The sequence below is a fragment of the Bactrocera tryoni genome, chromosome 4 (assembly GCF_016617805.1).
Source record: "Bactrocera tryoni isolate S06 chromosome 4, CSIRO_BtryS06_freeze2, whole genome shotgun sequence".
NCBI classification, from domain to species: Eukaryota; Metazoa; Arthropoda; class Insecta; order Diptera; family Tephritidae; genus Bactrocera; species Bactrocera tryoni.
In genome coordinates, this window is record NC_052502.1 from 4700588 (window position 1) to 4722299 (window position 21712).

Here is a 21712-nt window from a genome sequence, read left to right on the forward strand (position 1 = left end):
GGAATCCATTTAGCTCGTAATTTCCACAGCATTTATTGATGTTAAGTGCTTTTACACTGCACTTAATTGTGGATTGTATAAAGTTCAAGTGCAAGCCGTGTAAGCGAGTGTGAGCGTGTAAACATTGCCGTTAAGAGCAGAGCAAACAAATAAAATTTAGAAATTACCCACGAGAATTAGATGAATTGAATGCCAGCAATAAATTAAATTCGCAGCCACCGAAATCAATAAAAGTGCTGAGGGGAGTTGTGTGAATCATGTAAACATATTTGAAAACATGCTTATTATATGTGTTGTAGATATAATAAAAAGATATTAAATAAATAAACTCAAAACTTTTCGCTGGTCTCATGATCTCATTTCTCAACACCCTTAAATTTTTTTGAATTTTAACTGACTTGACCTTGGCAGTAAAACAGCTTCGCCAATTTGCCCAGTAATTACAACTTATTTGCTTAGCGCACACACACCTACGCTACATATGTACACATGCATGAATATTTGCTTCTGCATAATTTACAAATGCACACATTTGCTCCCCAAGAGCCACCTGTAGCCGCTGAGTGCGCCACAAACCCATTTGCCACTGAATGAAAAACTTAGATTTATTTTTCTAAAAGCCGAAAGTATATTTATGATTTGCATAACTGTAAACGATTGTAAGCGATTGCTGAAAGCAGCTGCTTTCCTAAAATATATCACAAAAACAGTGGAAATGAATTTTGAACATTGAAAAATATACAAAATGTAAAATAATGGTTTTCAAACGTGTTTCCCGTTTCACTAAAAATAAACTGAAATTTGATGGAAATATACACAATGGCAGAAGTTATTAAAATTTTATTACAAAAAGCAATTTAAATGAAAAATTGTGCATGCGAAGTGAAAATTATTGCCTATTGGAGGCAAGTGGCACTGTGACAGCGTATTTCAGTCACTGATTTGTAACTGTTTTAATGTATCATATATGTGAGTAACTCAAATTAATAGTTATTCATGGAACAAAATGTTTCACATATTAATTGCTATAAGCTTTGTGGTGTCCATGGTTAATAACGTATTTTGCTGCCAAAATAGCTCAAAAAGTTATTGATCGTGAAATTATGCACACAGCTCACCACTTAAGTACCATTAATTCGACCTGAAGGTTTTTATATCAAAAAATATGGTTAAGAAGAACTAGCAAATCGTTTTCCATTGGATGCAAACCGTTGGCCGGTAACGTTTTCAGATTCAATTTTATATATACATAGTTGCTGTAAGAAATACAATTGTGAATGTTTTTAAAGGGTTATCTGTGTCAAACGGTAACGGAACGCGTGATGTTTTGCTCCAAAGCCTGAATCGAAGCAGGATTGTCCACATGGACTTTAGACTTTCCATATCTCCACGGAAAAAAGTAATTGTGTGATATCACACGATCTTGGTGGCCAGTCGACCGACTTAAAACGGGAAATTTTTTGCTCATTGAAGTTTTCTCTCAATAAGTACATTGATTGACGTGATGTGTGGGAAGTTGCGACGTTTTGTTGAAAGCAAATATCGCTGAGATCACGATCTTCAATTTCAGCACCAAATAGTCGGTTATCATACTGCGATGACGATTCTCACTGCTATCATTTTAAAAACATATAAACCGATGGTTTCACCTGATTTCAAATCATACCAAAACTGTTGCTTTTCTGCATGAAATGGTAGTTATCTCTTCAGGTTGCTCTTCATCTCACATCCGGCAAATTTTTCTTGTTTATATACCCAATGAGACAGAAATGGGACTCATCGCTGAACAAAATTTGGTTCGAAAACGTCGGATCCTCTTGGAACCCATAGAGCGAAGCCAAGTTGCTTGGGAAGGTCAATTAAATTCAGTTTATGTCTATAGTGTATTTTGTACGCTTTCAGTTTAAGATCTCGAAGTAAAATGCGCCATGTCGTACCATACCTCAGTCCGAGCTGCTGCGAACGGCGCTTAACTGACTCTCCACGGTCTACGTGTACACTCTCAGGTACGACTGCGATATTTTCTTAACTGCTTGCTAGATGTGGTCTATTCGGTCGAATATTATCCAATAATGAATGCTGGGTCTCAATATGAGTGATGGTGTTGTGAATAGTACGCTCAGTAAGCCGATTGTGTTGACAATAAGTTGAGCGAAGCGCCACCATGTGGGTATTTCTCAGAACAGATTCAAATTTTACACATTATTAATTAATATCCAAATTTAATTTAATTCAGTTTTTAATTGAATTCTTTGTTTAGTCATCATCTAACCTTGAAATAAATTTTGTCAGACATGTATTTCTCAGTTAATACGTATATTTAAGAAAATCAATAATTTATGTTAAGTCCGATTAATCGAGTCCGTTGTTGTTGTTGACAAAAAACTTGAAATTATGATTTTATTGAATAAAAGAATAAAATTTGGAATTCTAATTTATATTTTTAGTGGCAGATATATATAATTCAACTTCTAATAAAAATCTACAACTCATAATGAGCAGAAGGCACTGGAGTATGAATAATGGATTCAAGAGTCATGTTCTCTAGAGTAATTTTCAAAGTTACCCAAAGATTTCGATAGATGTTTATGTTCTGGAATATCTCCTATGCCTTTAGTATCGCTGATCACTTTGGCATATGGTAAAAGAAAATAGAACAGTATATAGGACCCACTAAACTCACCACTCCGAAAATATCATAAATATGAAAGGAAATGGAAAGGGAAATTTTCTCAAACAAATAACTAGGCTTAACTAGGAAAAGGCAAGGGTGTTATTGTTAGTATCTACTAGGCAATTAAATAAAGAAGACTGCTAATCCTGTCAGTCTGCGATAGAAGCACCGAAGCATCAGTTCTTCAAGTGAGACTAGATCGGGCAAAGAGAGGGATTTAAGAGGGGGGGGTAAGGTTTGACTGGAATATCTTCGGAGAAAAAACTATGCCTTTAACGGTAGTATCGAATCGATGATCGGTGACCAGCCTACAGAAAAACTACTGCATCGATTTTCATTGTTTTGAAGTTTTGGAATATCTCCTATGCCTTTAGTATCGCTGATCACTTTGGCATATGGTAAAAGAAAATAGAACAGTATATAGGACCCACTAAACTCACCACTCCGAAAATATCATAAATATGAAAGGAAATGGAAAGGGAAATTTTCTCAAACAAATAACTAGGCTTAACTAGGAAAAGGCAAGGGTGTTATTGTTAGTATCTACTAGGCAATTAAATAAAGAAGACTGCTAATCCTGTCAGTCTGCGATAGAAGCACCGAAGCATCAGTTCTTCAAGTGAGACTAGATCGCGAAGAGAGGATATTAAATATCTAGCCCTCGACCCTGTTTGAGATTTTCTAAGAGGTGGGGTGGGCAGAGTAAGTCACGGGTGAAGTTAGGTGGTAGAGTTGATACAAAATCGATGAATCTCACTTGGATAGATATTCGTCCCTTGTGTTGCAAATAAACTCCGAGATATTTCAATTTTAGTCTGGCAAAAGTTTAATCCATACAGTTTTTCCAAAGAGCCTCCGACAGAATATTTAGCCGCACCGCATGTAAACCTATTGGACAGTTTCCAGTCCGAACACCTATAGTTGTGGCAAAATTGGCTTTGCTAAGTGCTAGTAGTTCAGTTGACCTCTTGCTGGCACCAGAAGAATCTCGCAGTCCCACAAGTTTTGCTGAACTCACTGCAGGTCCAAAGGTCCAAGGGCCCAACGCCAGAACACAAGAAAACATCGGAGAGCCGAATGGCTTCTAATCAGATTCAGGACTAGGGTGCTCTCCATAGCCAGCTCACCGGCTTTGCAATTTCCAGCAATTGAGCCACCCATACGAGTCTAATATGGAAGGAGCTTGAAGCTATTCCTATTAAGGTCATGCACTAATTGACTAGTTTTGGGCGCACGGTCAATGAGCATAAAGCCAGTTTACAGTATAACCGCTCAGCAGTCAGTGTCTATGTACTTGTCTCTGAAGGAAGCAGCAGATCTACTTTTGCCTTGATGGGATCCACCTCTGCTCGTAGGACTCTGCAGTGGCCTAGTAGTAGTGGAGAGCTACCACTTCCTTCTATAAGCGAAAAGTTCACTGCACTCCTTCTACAAAGGCTTCCCTCGCTGGTAATTGATCTAAGTTGGCTAGAATGTAATCAAAGCAGTGGTAAAAGTCAGCGTGTTCCTGCCCAATAGTAGCTCACAGTTCAAAATGCGATTAGCTTACATACTTATGTCTGTACTCGTATATTTTCATGCTTACGCCATTGAAGTACTATCATTGTCGCTTTTATCTCTTGCCGTTTGCTATATCTCTTTGTGTATTGCTATCAATGGCAGTTGTCATCGTAAATGTCATTGTCACAGTTGACAGAAATGTGCTTGTTGCTTGCTTGTTTCTTTTAATTATATCAAGTGCCGAACAAGCAAGTCAGACATTCCTCATTTGTCCAATTATTCATTCGGTATTCGGCACAATTTTCGTAAGTTTAATGATGGCAGCACTTCATTACTGCCATTGACATTTTATCGTGACATAAGTATATATGTATACGTATGTATTTACAAACATTTGTATGTTCATAAACATCAACATTGTAATGCTAATTTGTTGCTAATTCTTCACGAATCAGTTTTCAAAGTTTCTGCTTTTGCTCTGCAGAAGCACGCTTCTTAGGGTCATACGTATTAGAGCATTCGTGTGCTAATGGTTCGGATTTGTGCTGCTAAAATAGTTAGAAGGTTTTCTTCACAATGCACCAGCAGTCAAAATGTGTGAATTTTCTTTTTATTTAGAGCTGTGATAGTAGTAATTAAATCTGATGGACATGACTTTGAAGGAGATTGAGTGCAGACCAACAGTAGTGATAAAAGCTAGTTAAATACTCTTTCCATATTAATTATTAAATATTTTTTTTTGTGATTAGTAAATTTGTTTCTGTAATGATGCACCTAGAATTGCAAGCTTTTAAATATAATGATAATGGTATTGAGAGTGGTAACCATAGTAATGGTAGCCTTGGTGTTAACAGCGTTGTTAGTAGTAACTCGACCGTATCTCCAGAAAAGATTTGGCAAAGATTACTATAATTGTAATTGTAATAGTAATGTAAATAGTAATGTAAATAGTAATTAAAGAAAATAATTAAAAAAATGAGATAAGCAATTTAAGCTATAATTACGAAAACAATAATAGCGGTAATAATAATGATGGTGAATCTAGAATTGCAGCTTTTCGTAAGCTTTTAAATATAATGATAATGGTATTGATATTATTATAATTATAAAGATATAAAAAAAATTAAATACAGCTTTAAGAGAAGTAACGAAGAAAGTAAAAAAATCGATAGATAAAAGTTATAGCACTGGTGGTACTAGTATTGGTAATGGTAATTGTAAAAGTAATTGTAATGGTAATGAAAATAATAATGATGCATTTAAAATTAATTAAAGACGTCAATAGATAATATGGCATTTTGGTGGCATTTGTATGGATAATGATGGTCGTAGTAGTAATTGCTATGGTAATGGAAATAATGATGACAAATTAAAATAAACTAAATATATCGGCAGATAATTTTATAGTACGGGTGCTGTTAGTATTGATAATGGTAATCAAAAAAGTAATTGTAATGATAAAAAAATAATAATTTAAGGATATCAGTAAATAATATTAGTTCTGGTTGAATTAGTAATGTCAATATCTAAAGTTAATTAAACATATCGATAGTTAATATGGCACTGGTAATGACAATAATATTAGTAAATGCATGGTAATGGAAATAATAATGATAAATTTCAATTAAATTAAAGACATCAGTAGATAATTTTGTAGTACTGGTGCTATTAGTATTGGTAATGGTAATCTTAAAAGTAATTGTAAGGGAAATGAAAATACTATTGCAAATTTATAAATAAATTATATAGATAGTGGTAACCATAGTAATGGTAACCTGGTGTTAACAGCGTTGTTAGTAGTAACTCGACCGGCCCTCCAGAAAAGCCTTGGCAAAGATTACTAAAATTGTAATTGTAATAGTAATGTAAATAGTAATTAAAAGGAAAATAATTTAAAAAATGACGAAAGAAAAACGCGCGACTGCAAAAGTTATTGAAAGCCAATTTGAAAAAGAATAATTAAAGCTGTGTAGAATGCCAAAAGCAGTAAAACACAGACAATGTTATACAAAAAAACAATAAAAGCACGCAAAAATCAGTAGAAAAAACAACGGTAAACAAGTAAGGAAGGGCTAAGTTCGGGTGTCACCGAACATTTTATACTCTCCCATAGTAATGAAAATAATAAAGATACATTTAAAATTAATTAAATCAATAGGTTAACGCACTTTAATGGAAATAATGATGATAAATTAAAATAAACCAGTGATTTTGAACATAACCTTTGTATAAAATCTAAAGTTAATTAACATGGTCGATAAGTGGGCGGCACCACGCCCATGTAAAATGCATGGTAATGGAAATAATAATGATACATTTTAGTCGGTTAACGCACTTTCAGTGATTTTGAACATAACCTTTGTATGGGGAGGTGGGCGTGGTTATTATCCGATTTCTTCCATTTTTGAACTGTATATGGAAATGCCTGAAGAAAACGACTCTGTAGAGTTTGGTTGACATAGCTATAGTAGTTTCCGAGATATGTACAAAAAACTTAGTAGGGGGCGGGGCCACGCCCACTTTTCCAAAAAAATTGCGTCTAAATGTGCCCTCCCTAATGGGATCCTTTGTGCTAAATTTTACTTTAATAGCTTTATTTATGGCTTAGTTATGACACTTTATAGGTTTTCGGTTTTCGCCATTTTGTGGGCGTGGCAGTGGGCCGATTTTGCCCATCTTGGAACTTAACCTTCTTATGTAGCCGAGAAATACGTGTACCAAGTTACATCATGATATCTCAATTTTTACTCAAGTTATTGCTTGCACGAACGGAAGGACAGACGGACGGACTGACAGACAGACATCCGGATTTCAACTCTTCTCGTCACCCTGATCACTTTGGTATATATAACCCTATATCTGACTCTTTTAGTTTTAGGACTTACAAACAACCGTTATGTGAACAAAACTATAATACATTATATTGTTGCGAGAGTATAAAAATAACAAAATGAAACAGAGCCAGTTGTACACACACGTACTCACACACAAACCTACACGGCTAAACATAAAAGAGTAAAGCGGTTCTAGTTTTGTGTGTTTGTATATACATATGTATGTGTGCAGCACAGTTGTGTATGTATGTATATGTGTGTGTGTGCGAACGCCGCCCAACATTTGTAGTCTACGCTCGCGAACAGCAACAAAAGTAGCTCAGCACGCCTCTGAAAGCAGCAGATCTGTAGCGGCAACGGCAGCGGCGGCTTGTGAGCTTTGTTTTGATTTTGCCAATATTTTTTATGCTTTTCTGTACACACTTTGAGTATGTGCATACACAGGGATGTTGCTTTCTGTTCATTTGTTTATTTGTATCTATAAATGTATGTATATGTGTGTGTGTTTGCTTGCGTTGGCCAAGTGCGCGTATCTATTTCAGTAGAACGAAACTGAAATGGATAGCGAAAAGTAGCCGCAACCACAGCCACAACCGCAACGCACACACACACACATGTAAACAAATAGTGCACACTACATAAATATACAAAGCACGGCAATAACAACAAAAAAGCTTGGCAAGCAAGTTCACAGATGATCGTGGCTTAGCGTTACGTCACCTTGAGTCAAAGGCGCTGAAGCGGTGAAAGATGGTAGGCGGCGCGTTGCTCTGGTGCTCTTGTTCTCATCGGGTCTTTGCACAATTAAAACAAATATTTGTTTGGCTAACTTTTTTTTCTACTTCTGGCTTGAGTTATAAAAATATACTACATAATATAAATAAAAGTTTCTGTGACTTGGTTGCTGTGGGAGCTTTCAGCGCAAATTCACCATGGAAATTTTTCATACCACCAGAAAGCAGAGATTCCAGCAAGAATAAGACTTACTCACATTTTAATAAAATCTGAAAATTTTACTTGAGATTTTTGAATTGAAAATTTTATTTTTTTTTTATGATATTATGTCAATGTAAGTAGAAAAAATTAATATTTTTAAGAAAAATATAAATTGTGTTTGAGGCATAGGAAGATAATTTTTGTCAAAATTTCTTGAAAGAAAACAATTTTTGTATAAGTTAAAAATGAAAAACTCAAAAAGTGAGCTATGTGAGTTTTTTTTTGAGGTTATAAGAAATAATTCAGAGTTTTCCACAAACATTTGAAAAAAGTATTTTAACAAAAGTTATAGATCTTTTCATTACTTCCAACATTGCTATAAAACGTTTTTCTATAGGACTCGTAGTTTTACCGGAAATCGAGGTAAGACGTTCATAACCCTTAAATATTCAACCAAGACTTTCCCCGTTCCTTTTCCCCATCTCAGATGGTGCGTAAAATACCTTTCACTTAATGTTTGTGGTTTTGTTTTTCGTTTTCGATGTTTGTTTTTGGTTTTCAAAAATTATCTACCCTGGTCTATTATAGTCACACTCACAGTCAATTGACGTGTCAGACTCAAAAAATTTTTTAAGCTTAGAAGCGAATTTTTCTGGTTGGATTGTAAAAAAATATAATATAGTTTAGTAAAAGTAGGAAAATCAAAGATAAGGATTCGATTTATGAAACATTTTGCTATGAAATATTGAAGACAAATATCCAGAGACTTAACCACCTATGGTATATGGAAGGTTTAGCTTAGTATTATTAAAAATAAGTTCTTCAACACTTCTATGAAAACCTCTCCAAGTATGAGCCTTTATTTTTAACGCGAAGGTATTGTACCTAACTATGTTCTATTTCCTTTTTTCAGATAGAAATTATCAAATTTTGTTTCATAGATTTTTTAAGAAATTAATTGGTCCAAAATATACTATAGGTAGGTACAAGTCTATTTGTAAATTTATTATTTCATCGGAGATTATATTGTGGCCTTAGAAAATAACATATACCAAATTTCGTGAATATATCTTGTCAAATGTGAAAGTTTTCCATACAAGCATTTGATTCCGATCGTTCAGTTTGTATGGCAGCTATATGTTATAGTGGTCCGATATCGGCCGCTCCGACAAATGAGCAGCTTCTTGAAGAGAAAATTACGCTTGCAAAATTTCAAAACGATATCTTAAAAACTGAGAGACTACATAGTTCGTATATATACAGACAGACAGACGGACATGGCTAAATCGACTCAGCTCGACATACTGATCACTTATATATATACTTTATAGGGTCTCCGACGATTCCTTCTGGGTGTTACAAACTTCGTGACAAACTTAATATACCCTATTCAGGGTAGAATAAGACTTTGTTGCGGAAAAGTAGTAAAATTAGAATAATCCTCGTACTTTGTTTAGATCATGAAAAATTTAAGCCAAATTATGATCAGAGTGAGTTATATCCGAAAATGTGAGGTGCCACACATTAGATAAAGATTTTTCGACAACTTAACTTAATTTCTTTTTAATTTATTATTCATTTTTTAATTTTTATTTTTTTCTTTGTTGTTGTTTTTTGATTTAAAATTTTTATTTGTTTTTTCTTTAAAATTTTTGTTTCATTATTTATATCATAAACATTTTTTTTTATGCTTGAAAAAAGTAAATTCTTGAACGTTGTTTTTTCTAACTGTTCTACCCAAGCTCCAGGGTCCGCACTGCTTGTCGCTCGTTGTCGCCGCGAAACACATACACACGCGCATCTAAATACTCATATGTCAGCCATGACTTTTACCTTATCAAAGTGTCAGCTGCCTCTCGATGAACTGCGTTGGGAATTTCTTCATACAATTTGATAAATGAAAGGAAACAATGACAGCAGCGCACATCGATCAGCGGCGAAAATTAATTCAAAATTAGTGTTGATAATTAATGAGGTATTAAACACTGTAAAAACGAAAAAAGCTATTTTTGGAAACATTTTTTGCTTTTTCTATATTATGTGTGTACATGTGAGTATGTGGGAGGCCAAGGCGAGCGGCTTGCTGTTGTACTGTTCTGGGTGACCGTTCGATGGGTTGTTGAAATGATGTCATTCTAGGTGGCAACTTCAAAAGCCGCTCGCGCGTGAACAAACAGCGATTTGCGCGCGAAACAAAAACAAAAATTTAATTGCTAATTTGCAAATTAAAAGCGAAAATAAAATGTAAAAAATTTTAAAATTGGAAAATAATAATTTAGTAGCACATTTTTGGGGGAAAGGAATGAAAATAATTGAATTTCATATTTATAGCCTTTCAGCGATGGCGTTAGTTCTGGTGAGTGTGGAGAATTTCAAACGCAACGTGCCAGACATCAAAGCGTCTTGTCTGTTTCCACAAGCCAGCAAGTGCCAGTAAATAAAGGCCAAATTGCCCGACAATAAAAGTCCGAATAATTTTGCTGCAAATGAAAAAACACTTGTGGACACAACAACAACAACAACGAGGTATTGAAATGGAAATTGAAATTTGCGCGGTGTAATTCTGATGAGTTGTTTTGCCAAAATCAACACCTTCCCCGCCAAATAAGGCACGCCGAGTGTGAGGTAATGAGCTCCAGCGCCGCTAATCGACTTAATTTTGGCACCACACACACACACATGCACTTATACACATACAAAAACACCAAGAATAAAGCACTCTCACACACACATACACAAGTAATGGATTCAAGGTAATTTCAGCGTTTTTTTATTTATTTATAATATTTTTTCATTTTTGGTTTTTAATGTTTTTATTGGTGTTCTATAGCGTAATTGGAGAAAAATAATTCGAATAATTTCGTAGTGAGTCAGTTTTCGGTATTATGTTTTTTTTAACAAATAATTATCGATAATTATGATTCAGTCAAATGGCAAAGGAGAATGCAGAATTAACTGCTTGCATCTCAAGTTGTGTTGACAAGCTTTCGTTACAGCAACAACATCTGTAATATAAGTGCACCGATTGTCAAATAACAAGGAAGTCATTGTTTCGAAAACTCACTGCTTTGTTTTAAAAACAGTACTTGTTATTGGAATATAACTAACGGAAAGTCAGGCTCTCCAAATTTCGTTCATATTTAGTAAAAGTTCGCAGAATAAAAGCGAATTGATTTTCACTTCCGGCTTCGGCCGTTTTCCGCCAACCAAATATAACTAAAATCAATTTCCAATACACCTCGAAGGCCTTTGGGGCCTCAATGGATTATGGACAAAAGGGAAAGTTAGGGTCAATGACAAGTTACATCTAGTATGTAGTCAAAGGGTGGGCCACAATAAAAGCTTTTTGATTTTCGATCGAGTTTTTCAGTTTCGATGCAATTCTACGTCTTATCCATATATTCATTTCTTCTCACTAGTAGTTAACAATAGTAGGGCTACTGGATATAAATAAATAAATGAGGAATGCACCGCGGTCTTAGGTCTATTGCACCCTCTTCTAAGTCACAAAGACTCTCCTAGCCCCAGCATATTGATAAATTCCAATATATGCTAGATGCTACTGAGGTGATGTGATCCCTATTTGCAAACATGGATCCAAGGGTCTTTATCCTGCGTCTACAGACTGCAGTGTGGTCGATTAGCAAGTGTTCTGAAGTTTCAGGTTTCATGTCGCAGAACCGACAATGTTATGTAAGTGATAAGCTTACAATGGCCAGTGTAGAAGGCGACAAGTAGTCTGAGTTTATCCCTTGTGAGGTTGATTATATATTTAATCCGTTTAAGGTTGTAACCACACTTTTACAACTTGGCACACCGCATGCCTTGGAGTCGTTGTCAATACTCCTTCAACCTCGCGAAGCAGCTACTTTAAAGTATGGAGACCAACCGAATGAAATATTCGGGTCCTACCTTGTTTGTGGCTGCTGTGGAGCAGGTGAGCTCATTAGCCAATTCACTACCGGCTATACCTTTGTGAACGGGCACACATACAAGATGCGCTTGGTTACGATCTGATAGACTGTTCAGTCGTTATATACACACCCGCACCAATAGCTATACGTTCAGTGCGATTGTTGCGTTGGCGGTTTATCTTTACGCACCGACTTATGGCAAAGACCTCTGCTTGGAATATGCACGGAAAACTACCCATAAGTATGTAGAGTATGATGCGTGGTCTAGAGACTCCATTTTCGAGCCGTCGGTGTACCACTTGATTGTACCATGCCTAAGCAGTGGCTCGAGAGCGGTCGTTCTATTCATCCTTACTGCTGGAGGTCATCTTGAACTTCTTAGTTAAGTTTACACTTTGGTAATGCTATCTCTTGGTAGAAGAGCCAGTTGTATTTCGCCACCTAAGTCTTTCATGCGCTGGGAAGAGAACTTACCTCTGCCAAACCCTTCAGGTGTCATTTGACTGATTACCAGGTGAAGCGGTGTGATATCCACCATGACTTCACGCAGATGCAGGCAAGTCATTGCAACTTTAATAGTTGAAGTACAACCGAAGTTAGCGATGCTTTTGAGGCACAAGCCACAGCTCCATGTGTGATAATCGGATAATCCACAATCATGTTGTAAACCCAATTGACAATCCTTGGATTGCACCAAGGATCTACCAGCTAGCGATTGCAAACTATAAGTGCTTTCGTAACTTTGACCATGGTTAGAGCAAAAGTCTGCTTCTACCTCAGAGTGGAATCCAGCGTGAAACTAAGATATTTGACCATATTAGTAATTTCTAATTCTCTACTCCAAGGGTCAGGTTCCCGAGAGACCCTTAATAGGTGAATTTTTTATGGCACAAATAAGTATAAAGATATCTTATTTTGATCGATCTCCAAAACTGAGAGTCTAGTTCGCATATATACAGACGGACATGGCTAAACCGACTCAGGTCGTCACGTCGATCAATAATACCATAAATGCACTGCTTAGGGCCTCCAAGGTTTCCTTCAGCAGCTGACTCAGAAGGATTTGGGTTTATTTTTTAGGTTAAAAAATGAAAACTCAATTACGGATTTCAATTGATGTAAAGTTTTCAAATTTTATAATTATATAGGTATGTATGCATGTATGTAAGTGTGCGAGTAATAGCAAGATTTTTTAAATTAATATGGTGAAATGCCAGCCCTTATATGATTAACAGTCATGAAATTTATGTGAGCAAATGTTTAAAAGCAAAGAGCACAATAAAAAACGAGAACTTTTCGCGTTTTATGTAAATGTGTGTGTGTGCGGAAGCACAAGTTGACCCACTGCCACCTTTTCAACGTTTCAAGACCCTTTTTACTCTCCACCCAAATGCAGTAGGACATGAAAGGGATTTTAGTAATTGGGTGTCTCTGCAGGGAAAGGAGGTAGAAGGACATGCAAAAGGAATGTTTTGGCATGTCTTTTAAGGAGTTGATAAAACTTTTTGGATACATATGTATGTACACATGTTATAAAATAAATAAGTTCTCAAATCGTTTCTGAAAAGAAAAATGAATTTCATTTAGTTTAGGTTGGATGAAAGTTTCCTTAATTAATAAAATGTTAATTTTCATCTTTGTAATAACGATTTTTAGTAATTAAGTAAGCGAATCATCTTCGTCTAAGATAAGCCAACTTGCCGCTTGGTAGTATTGGTACATATGTGTGTATGTAATGTTAAAGGTAATAATATATACACCCATAAGTGCTGACAGATCCTCCTTTTTTGTGTGAGTGGTTTCAACGCTGGAAAGGCAAACAGAACTCACGGCAACAACACGCGAGGGCTGCGCATAGCAACTAACGGAACACACACCCAAAGGCACATTGAAAGTGCGGGTATTTACCCACCACTGCGGAGTTTCTATGTTCATAAGGCTACAACATTTTACTAAAGGAATGTACTTTTTCAAGAACTAACACAAAAGCTGAATGTAAAACACGCTACAGCAAGGCATTCGAGCACTTATGAACTCAGTTGCATGCGTACATACATACTTAGAAGCAATCGTTGACGAAACTTCAACAAAAGCCCAGAAGAGTTTCAAAGGACCCGGGAGTTGAGAGGAATACGTTATTCATGCAAACATAGAGAGAGAGAAAGAGAGTGAGTTATGGTCGCATATCCCCTTTATTACATCAGTAATGGATAAGAAATGTTATGTGTGTTTAGGTATGAGTAGGGAATTACTTACCTGTGAATATTTTAGAGTAATACTTTTACTTTGGCGATGTTGTAACATAGGAAATGCCATTGATATACATAGGAAAGTTAATGCAAAGGAAGCTGATAGCTAGAGAAATGTTTGCTCTTGAGCACTTTAGTTCTACATAAAATTAATGTGTCATTTTTTTTAACCTTACTTTCAACAACAGGCATAACAAGGTAAAAAGAAGTTAAGTACTCCGATTGAAATTTATTATAATAAAGTTGTAGCGTCTCCTTACATCTGGGTTGCGAGGTTGCATTTTGTGAGGAAAGTCACTAACATTTACATAAATCATATTTCTTGTAGTGAGACTTAACCTCTAAGTGACACGATTAGAGGAAGTTTCAGAGGAGCCACACCGACATATTTGATTTAAGGAAGTAATTGTAGGGTAGACTGTGCACTGTGTTTGGGACCTGCCACGTAGAAACCACTCCCAATGAAAAGTTTGAATGACTCGCTTTTGATGGCCCACAACAAACGTATTAGTATTAGGAAGTTGCCGATGCCCGGCTGATTGATGTCCTTGTAAAAGTAAAGGCTGATATCACCGCCGAAAAGAAATGCGATGGACAGGGCACGAAACCGTTTTCTACTTGCACTGCTGCTCTTTGAGAGCTCTAATCAGTGGGTCAGCCTTTCAATCTTCTTACGTACACATGCAAACGATACCATTGGTTTTCGTAGAGGATAGAAAAGCTGGTATGATTCCCCAATCGATGACGATGGAATAGATGTTCCATTGCTAAATATATTCGAATAGCAATTATCCCACTGAAGAAACAAGGAACCGTTGGATTACCGGCCAAGCTATTTACATAAATACGGTGGCGAAGAACTGACAAAGTACGTGCATCAGCATCTTTGTACAATGTGATCTGACGAAAACATGTCCAGGTCTTATCGGGCGTAGTGTGTGAAAGACTGAAGCTCACCGTCAACAAACTGATTCTGTCTTATCAGTGTGGCTTTAGACCTGGAAAATCTACTATCGGTTCGTGAAAGGAATATCGACACGCACCACTTTTTCGTTGATTTTAAAGCAGCCTTCGACAGTTAACTCGACCTAAACCGTGCTTGCGGTGTCTACGCCATTAAAAAAAACGAAGATGACATGATAATACATTTTATTGTTCTTGGACAATATGTTCGTGGAATAATATTTGGACGCAACTTGGGTGTACAGAATTTCGTGTGTTCAAGAAATAATATTTTGTGGTGAAAAATAGCGTCTGTTAACAAAAAGTGCCTTAATGGGTATATTTTGGCACGCTTCGAAGGTTTGCAAATTTCCTTGCAAGCTATACGTCCAATGTACGAGCTGCTTTTTTAGCCATGTTCATCTGTTCATCCGCTCATCTCTCTGTACACGATTTTGCCCGTAAGTACTTAAGGTATGGTTCTGAAATTTTGCACATAAAAGTTGGCAGATATAATTTCCCGAGACTGCTATATAGGAACATATAGCTGTCATATAACTGGCTGATCATGCTCAAGTCTTTTAATGAAAAACTCTTTATTTTTCAGGGTATCGCCATGAATTTAGGCATAGATAATTACTCAAGGCATTGTTATTGAATAGTATATTTTAAACTTTAAGCCACTTCTGATTGTTACATATATCCATTTAATGCTTATTTAATTCTTTCCAAATCCCGCAATTTAATCAATTAATTCCTCACTTCTCTATTTAATTTATCTGTTTCCTTTTTATCATTCAATGAATTTTGCATCCCAATTGCAGCAGCAGCGCATACATACATGCATTCAGACACACATACGGATTCATATGTGAATGCGATGGTGTGCTGCCATCACCGTTGGTGGCTGACGGTGGAATTCACTCAACAATGCGATTGCAATGGAAGGTGAAAAAGACACAAACATATGTACATGTGTATGTATGTATATAAATCGTCATGTACGAGTGTTATACAACTGTTGAACGAATGTTATGGCATAAAATGCATAATTAATAAAATTGTTGGAATGCTTTATAGAGCTCGCGGCCAGCAGTGCATTCATACACGCGCACATACATACACACGTGTGCTCAAATAAAAACGTATGTGCATATATGTATGCGTGTGTGTTGATATATTTGCTGGAGCAACAACAAGTGGCGGGAAATTGTCAAGAAAACGCGTTGTTTCATTTCAGTACACTCGCGTGCATTTTATTTTGCTTTAGTTTTTGTCATTTCGTTTTGCTTTGTTTCAGTTGTGTGCAGCTTACTTTTCTCGTTGCTTGTTGTTTTTTTTTTTGTTTTCCGACTTTTTTGATTGTCGTTTTTGTGCTACAAAGTCACAGTGGTGCCATGTAATTACAGCAAAATACACAATAAAAATGTTATATCTGCAATACATAGTCTCTACATATGTACCTACAAGCATTCATATACCTATGCACACACATTCATATACATGTATCCAAACCTACATTTGAATGTGTGCTTGTGCCTGCTTGCTAGTTACTTATATCGGTCTACAAATTGACTTTACAACTTCGATTGCTGAAGCAAAGGTAACAACGCGTTCGCTCATTATTATTTAATGCCCTGACGGGAAGTGGTGATATGGATAATATGTAAAAGTTAAGCTTGGAGAGAAGCAGACAGTTGAATCTTTAGTCCAAGCTATAATGCAGACTGCAATGTTGTTGCAATGGCAATGTTGCTGCCGGTAATGGCAACAATGAAAACAATATAACCAAATGTAATTGAAATATTGAAAGAATATTGTGATAACGGTAGGCAAAAACAAGGGAAAACGTCAACTTCGACTGCACCGAAGCTATCCTTAATACTCTTCGCAGGTGCATTTCTTATAGCAAATAGTATATATGTGTAGAGCTAAATTTGATTCGCTTGATATCTCAAAAACTGAGGGAAAACTCCGCGTACATACATATACATATGCAGACACGAAAATGGCTAAGTCGACCCTGATCATTTATATATTCATATAAGACCCCAAATGGTAATCTAGTGGCTGATGTTCAGATCATACTGAAGTTATGGAGGGAACACTTCTCCGGCCTACTGAACGAAAGTAAAGGTTTAACATCTGTAGATGGCGAACCCGAATTCCCAATAGATGACGAAGGGCCAAATGTTCCAGTGCCCGACTATTATGAGATTCGAATAGCAATTACCTGCCAAAAGAACAGCAAAGCGGCGGAGCCAATGGTTTGTCGGCAAAGCTATTCAAATAGCACAGCGAAGAACTGAGCATGCATCAGCTTCTTTGTAGAATATGGTCGGACGAAAGCATGCCCAACGTTTGGAATTTAAGTGTCCTCTGCCCAATCCACAAAAAGTGAGATCCAACAATCTCTGCCAACTAACGTAGAATAAGCCTTCTCTACATCGCATTTAAGGTTCTATCGAGCGTACTGTGTTGCCCACCGTCAACAAACTGATTGGACCTTATCAGTGTGGCTCGCGCCAGGAAAATCAACAACTGACCAGTTATTCATCATGCACCAAATCTTGGAAAATACCTGTCAAAGAATCGTCACACACCACCTTTTCTTCGATTTCAAAGCTTCTTTTGACATCACGAAAAGAAGCTGCATTTATACCTCAATGTCTGAGTTTGGTAATTCTCGAAAGAAAAATTAAAATTTATTATCTTTCATTGCCCTTCAAATCTAAATAAGAATTTTGCAACAACAGAAAGTGTAAGAGTGTACTCTGCGCCATAACCGCAAACCTTAAAACAGCAAGAAAATGAAGAAAAAAACACTTTTACAAGTAGTATTTGTACCAGAAAATCTCCCTGGCTAACCACGGAACTTAGATGAGTGCATCAAAACGGAAAAACCATCATAAAACTACAACAAAACATAACAATCTCATACTTATGTAGCGTTGTTTGGCAACCGCATTTTCGTTTCGGTCGAACAATGCAAAACGGTTGCATGCAACATGTGCAACATTTAGTAAGAAAAAGAAACAGTGCCAAAACTTTGTGAAGGTGCCACCAGGAAATAGTCAGGATTATGTTCAAAGGAGGGTGTATTTAAGAAGGTAGTTTTAAGACACAGAAGAAAGTAAGTATTTTGCACTTCGTCTCATAAAGTTCTTCAGGGGTTTTTTTATATAACATCTAAAGCCTTTGAAATAATACTTTCGAGTGCAATTTGTCCTGCTTATACACCGTTATAGTACTTTTGTCAGAGCGAATTCAGACTTTCAAACAAAATTCTGTATACAAGTATTTGACATTGAACCACTTCTAGGACTCTAACCGTACCATTTTTTAATAATAGTGCCAAGTAAAAGCTAGGTCGGGTTTTTCATCATAGTATTTTTCAATATTTCTTTCATTCCTGACCTTACAATTATTCATAAAAATCTATCTTGCCAAATCTTCTAACTGTCGATTTTCATATTATTTTTGAATTCGCGCAGTGAAGTTTCAAAACAAAAAGTTAATCTAGCGACCTTTCCCAAACTTCAAATCAACTAATAGAGAAATATTGCAATTTGAGAGTGAAATCGATTATTTGAATTATTCACTTTGCAATTCAGTGATCCTCTCCCGATGAACAAAGACCAAACTCTAAAAGTCCCTCATCATTCGCGTTCTGCTATACGGTGCGGAGGACTGGACAATAACATCATCTGATGACCTTCTCATAGGAGTGTTCTAGAGAAAAGTTTTACGGAAGATTTATGGTCCCTTTTGCATTGATAACGGCGAGTACTACAGTCGATGGTACAATGAGCTGTATGAGATATGCTGTATGAGATATACGACGGCATTGATATAGTTCAGCGAATCTAAAGACGGCGGTTACGTTGACTAGCTCATGTTGTCCGGATTGAAGAGAACACTCCAGCTTTGAAGGTTTTCGATTCAGTACCCGCTGGTGGAACCAGAGGAGAGAACGACATCCACTTCGATAGATCGAGTGGAGAAGGACCTGACTGCACTTAGCATCTCGAATAGGCGCCAAAGAACGAGAATAAGAAACGACTGGCGCGCTGTTGTTAATTCGGCTATTATCGCGTAAACGTTGTCTACACCAATAAAGAATGTTTAATTACTTTTGTAATATTTCGGGTAAAAAGCAAACCTAATGCGACAGCCTAAAAAAATTTTGATTTTTGGGAAATAGATGAACCTAATTTAATTTATAAAATTTTAGGTTATATGTATTTATACATGTTTCAAGAATACACTGTGAAATTTTTGGAAAATAAATATTAGACATTTTTTAAGTTATACGAGATCTCCGACGGCGCTTAAGAAAAGGTCCTCCTTAAACTACAAGATATTCTCCGTAAACTGAACTACGATAAATTTTTTTTTTTTTTTAAAGAGGTATGCCTCTTAACAACAAATCATGCATAAACTAAAAATCAGCTTCAAATTAAGATTCTAGTAAACGTGTATTGGAAAAATGAAAAATAGAAGTATATTTAAAGTTTTCTCAAAATGTGATCTCAGTGGAAGGAATGTCATTTATGAAAAACAAAATTTTCTGCGAGTTTCTTGTTGAGATCTGGTTTCGTGGCAAACTCACAAGAGCGACTTAGATGCAGATTTCAAAACCATTGCTACAAATCTCAAACTGATTACTGATATGAATGTCTAAATACACAAACAGAATGCTGCAGCGAGCCCTAACTCCCCTACCGGTGTCTTTCCAAAAGCTCGCGATTTAAAGCTGCAACAACTGCGGCACACTGTGGGAATGGAACACGAAAAGTGATAAAGCCAGTGGGCGAACAAACAACCGCTATATTTACTGATAGTTGGACTGGTAAGCAAACAGCGTGAGACAGTCAAAAACAACAACAGCGAACACAAACATCAAAACAACAACAGCAAACACAAGCAGATGTACAAAACAAAATGCAACGAAAAGTGAAAAAACAACAACTGTCAGCCAGAAGTCGACAAAAATGCAGAGTAGCGCAGCAGAAAAGTGAATTTTATAAGCGCGCTGAATGCAACACATACACATAAATGAAGCGATGCACACAGCTGCGTATATAAATTACAGAAACCCATTTGTGCTTGCGAAATGCATTAACTTTAGCAGCCACAGGGGAATACCCCTGAAAAGAAGTCAACAAAAAAGTGCATACTAAAACACAAGAAAGCATAAGTGCAGCTACTTTTTATAGCTTCGCTGTAAGGCGAAGATCAAAGCAAAGAGTACAGCGAAATTCGCCAACAACGCGAGGGCAGCGCGCGGCGCTAAGAAGCCGCGAGAGAGAGGGCAGCGAAATAAAAAGCAACAAACTAGCTGCAATGCATGTGCTCAAGCCCTTTGCTGTTGTTGTTGTGCTTAAATTTTTTCTGGCATTTTATTGCCCTGACGCAGTGCTGCGGACGCGCTGAGTGCAAGCGTGCGAAATTGTATCTCACAGATGCTCGCACTTTTGGTGAACGCGCAGCAGCAGCGGCAGACAGACAGCCAGCACAAGCAGACGATTTAGTGCCGCAGCAGCAGCAAGCTACGCAAAAAACCGCTTCCACTGAGATTTAGTCACACACATATATACACACACTAGCATTCGCCGACGGCTTGGCCACTCACTTACTTGGCAAAAACAGATGATGCTGGTCGATGCTTGCGGGTCGCTGCTTAAAGTTGAAATTACACGATAGTTTTGTTGTTGGTGTATTTTCTTTTTTTTTTTATTTCACACACAAATTAATATTGATACGCCAGTTAAGCGCATAAATTAATTAGATTCACGAGTAACTTCACTGTTTCCAATTTCTACGCTCACATTCACATATATGTATGTATGTATGTATTTTTGTACAATATTTTCACTTAAATATTTGTAGATTAATTATTACAATAACACCGCCCCTGACTGCGTCGAATTTTGACGTCGAAAACTCTGTTTACATTGGGACTCCAAACTTAGTCGCGTCGGTTTGCGTGCACAAGCTTGTGGAAGCGCGGCCGGCGTGTATCGTGGTCCACATTGTTGCTCACTGTTAGCAAAAATCGATTGTCAAGCACTACTTTACTCTAGAAACCCCGTCAACTTCTTAGCGCATTCGCTCCAGTTCAACTACTTTGCCTCAAAGCTTCAAATTCACTCACACACACGTTGCCACTTTGTTGCTATTGTAAATTAATTATTTAAACTTAAATATTTGTTTGCTTATTTGCTTTTTTCTTTGTCTACAAGCAATTCACGTTTCATTCTGGCTTGCGTGTCAGCGGCGAATCAAGCCAAGTCGATTGGAGTCGCGTCGATGCGCCTTTGGAGAAGCGAGAAAACCGTCACACGCGCCGCACAAAACACAACTGAGCAGTCGAATCGCTTTTGTTCGCCGCAGTGCTGTCGCCAGCGCTGCGCCGCAGGTCAGCCGCATGCGTGTGACAGTGTTCGAGCGCGTATGTGTGTGGGGCTGTGCGTGGCAGTGTGTTGGTTCGCAACGAAAACTCGAAATTCACAGGTTGTTCGTGCCGTTGTGTTGGTCGCCGCCCCCCGCCTATCCGGTTGGCTGTGTGCTGGTCGCGGCAACATGTTCGCCATCGAACAAAACACAACATCGGCAAGAACAAAAATGCCGTGAAGCGCATTACTTGCCATGCTGTATGAG

The 21712-nt window shown here is 37.1% G+C and overlaps 1 protein-coding gene across 2 annotated transcripts in view; it reads right to left on the reverse strand.

The window, feature by feature from the left end:
• LOC120775466 (adenylate cyclase type 9) overlaps positions 1-21394 on the reverse strand; it is a 139771-nt gene extending 118377 nt beyond the window's left edge. For both annotated transcript variants that reach the window (XM_040105657.1, XM_040105656.1), the window contains exon 1: positions 20689-21394. The gene's annotated coding sequence lies outside the window, so the exon portion shown is untranslated. The remainder of the gene's footprint in view (positions 1-20688) is intronic.
• Between the last annotated feature and the right edge of the window lie 318 nt (positions 21395-21712).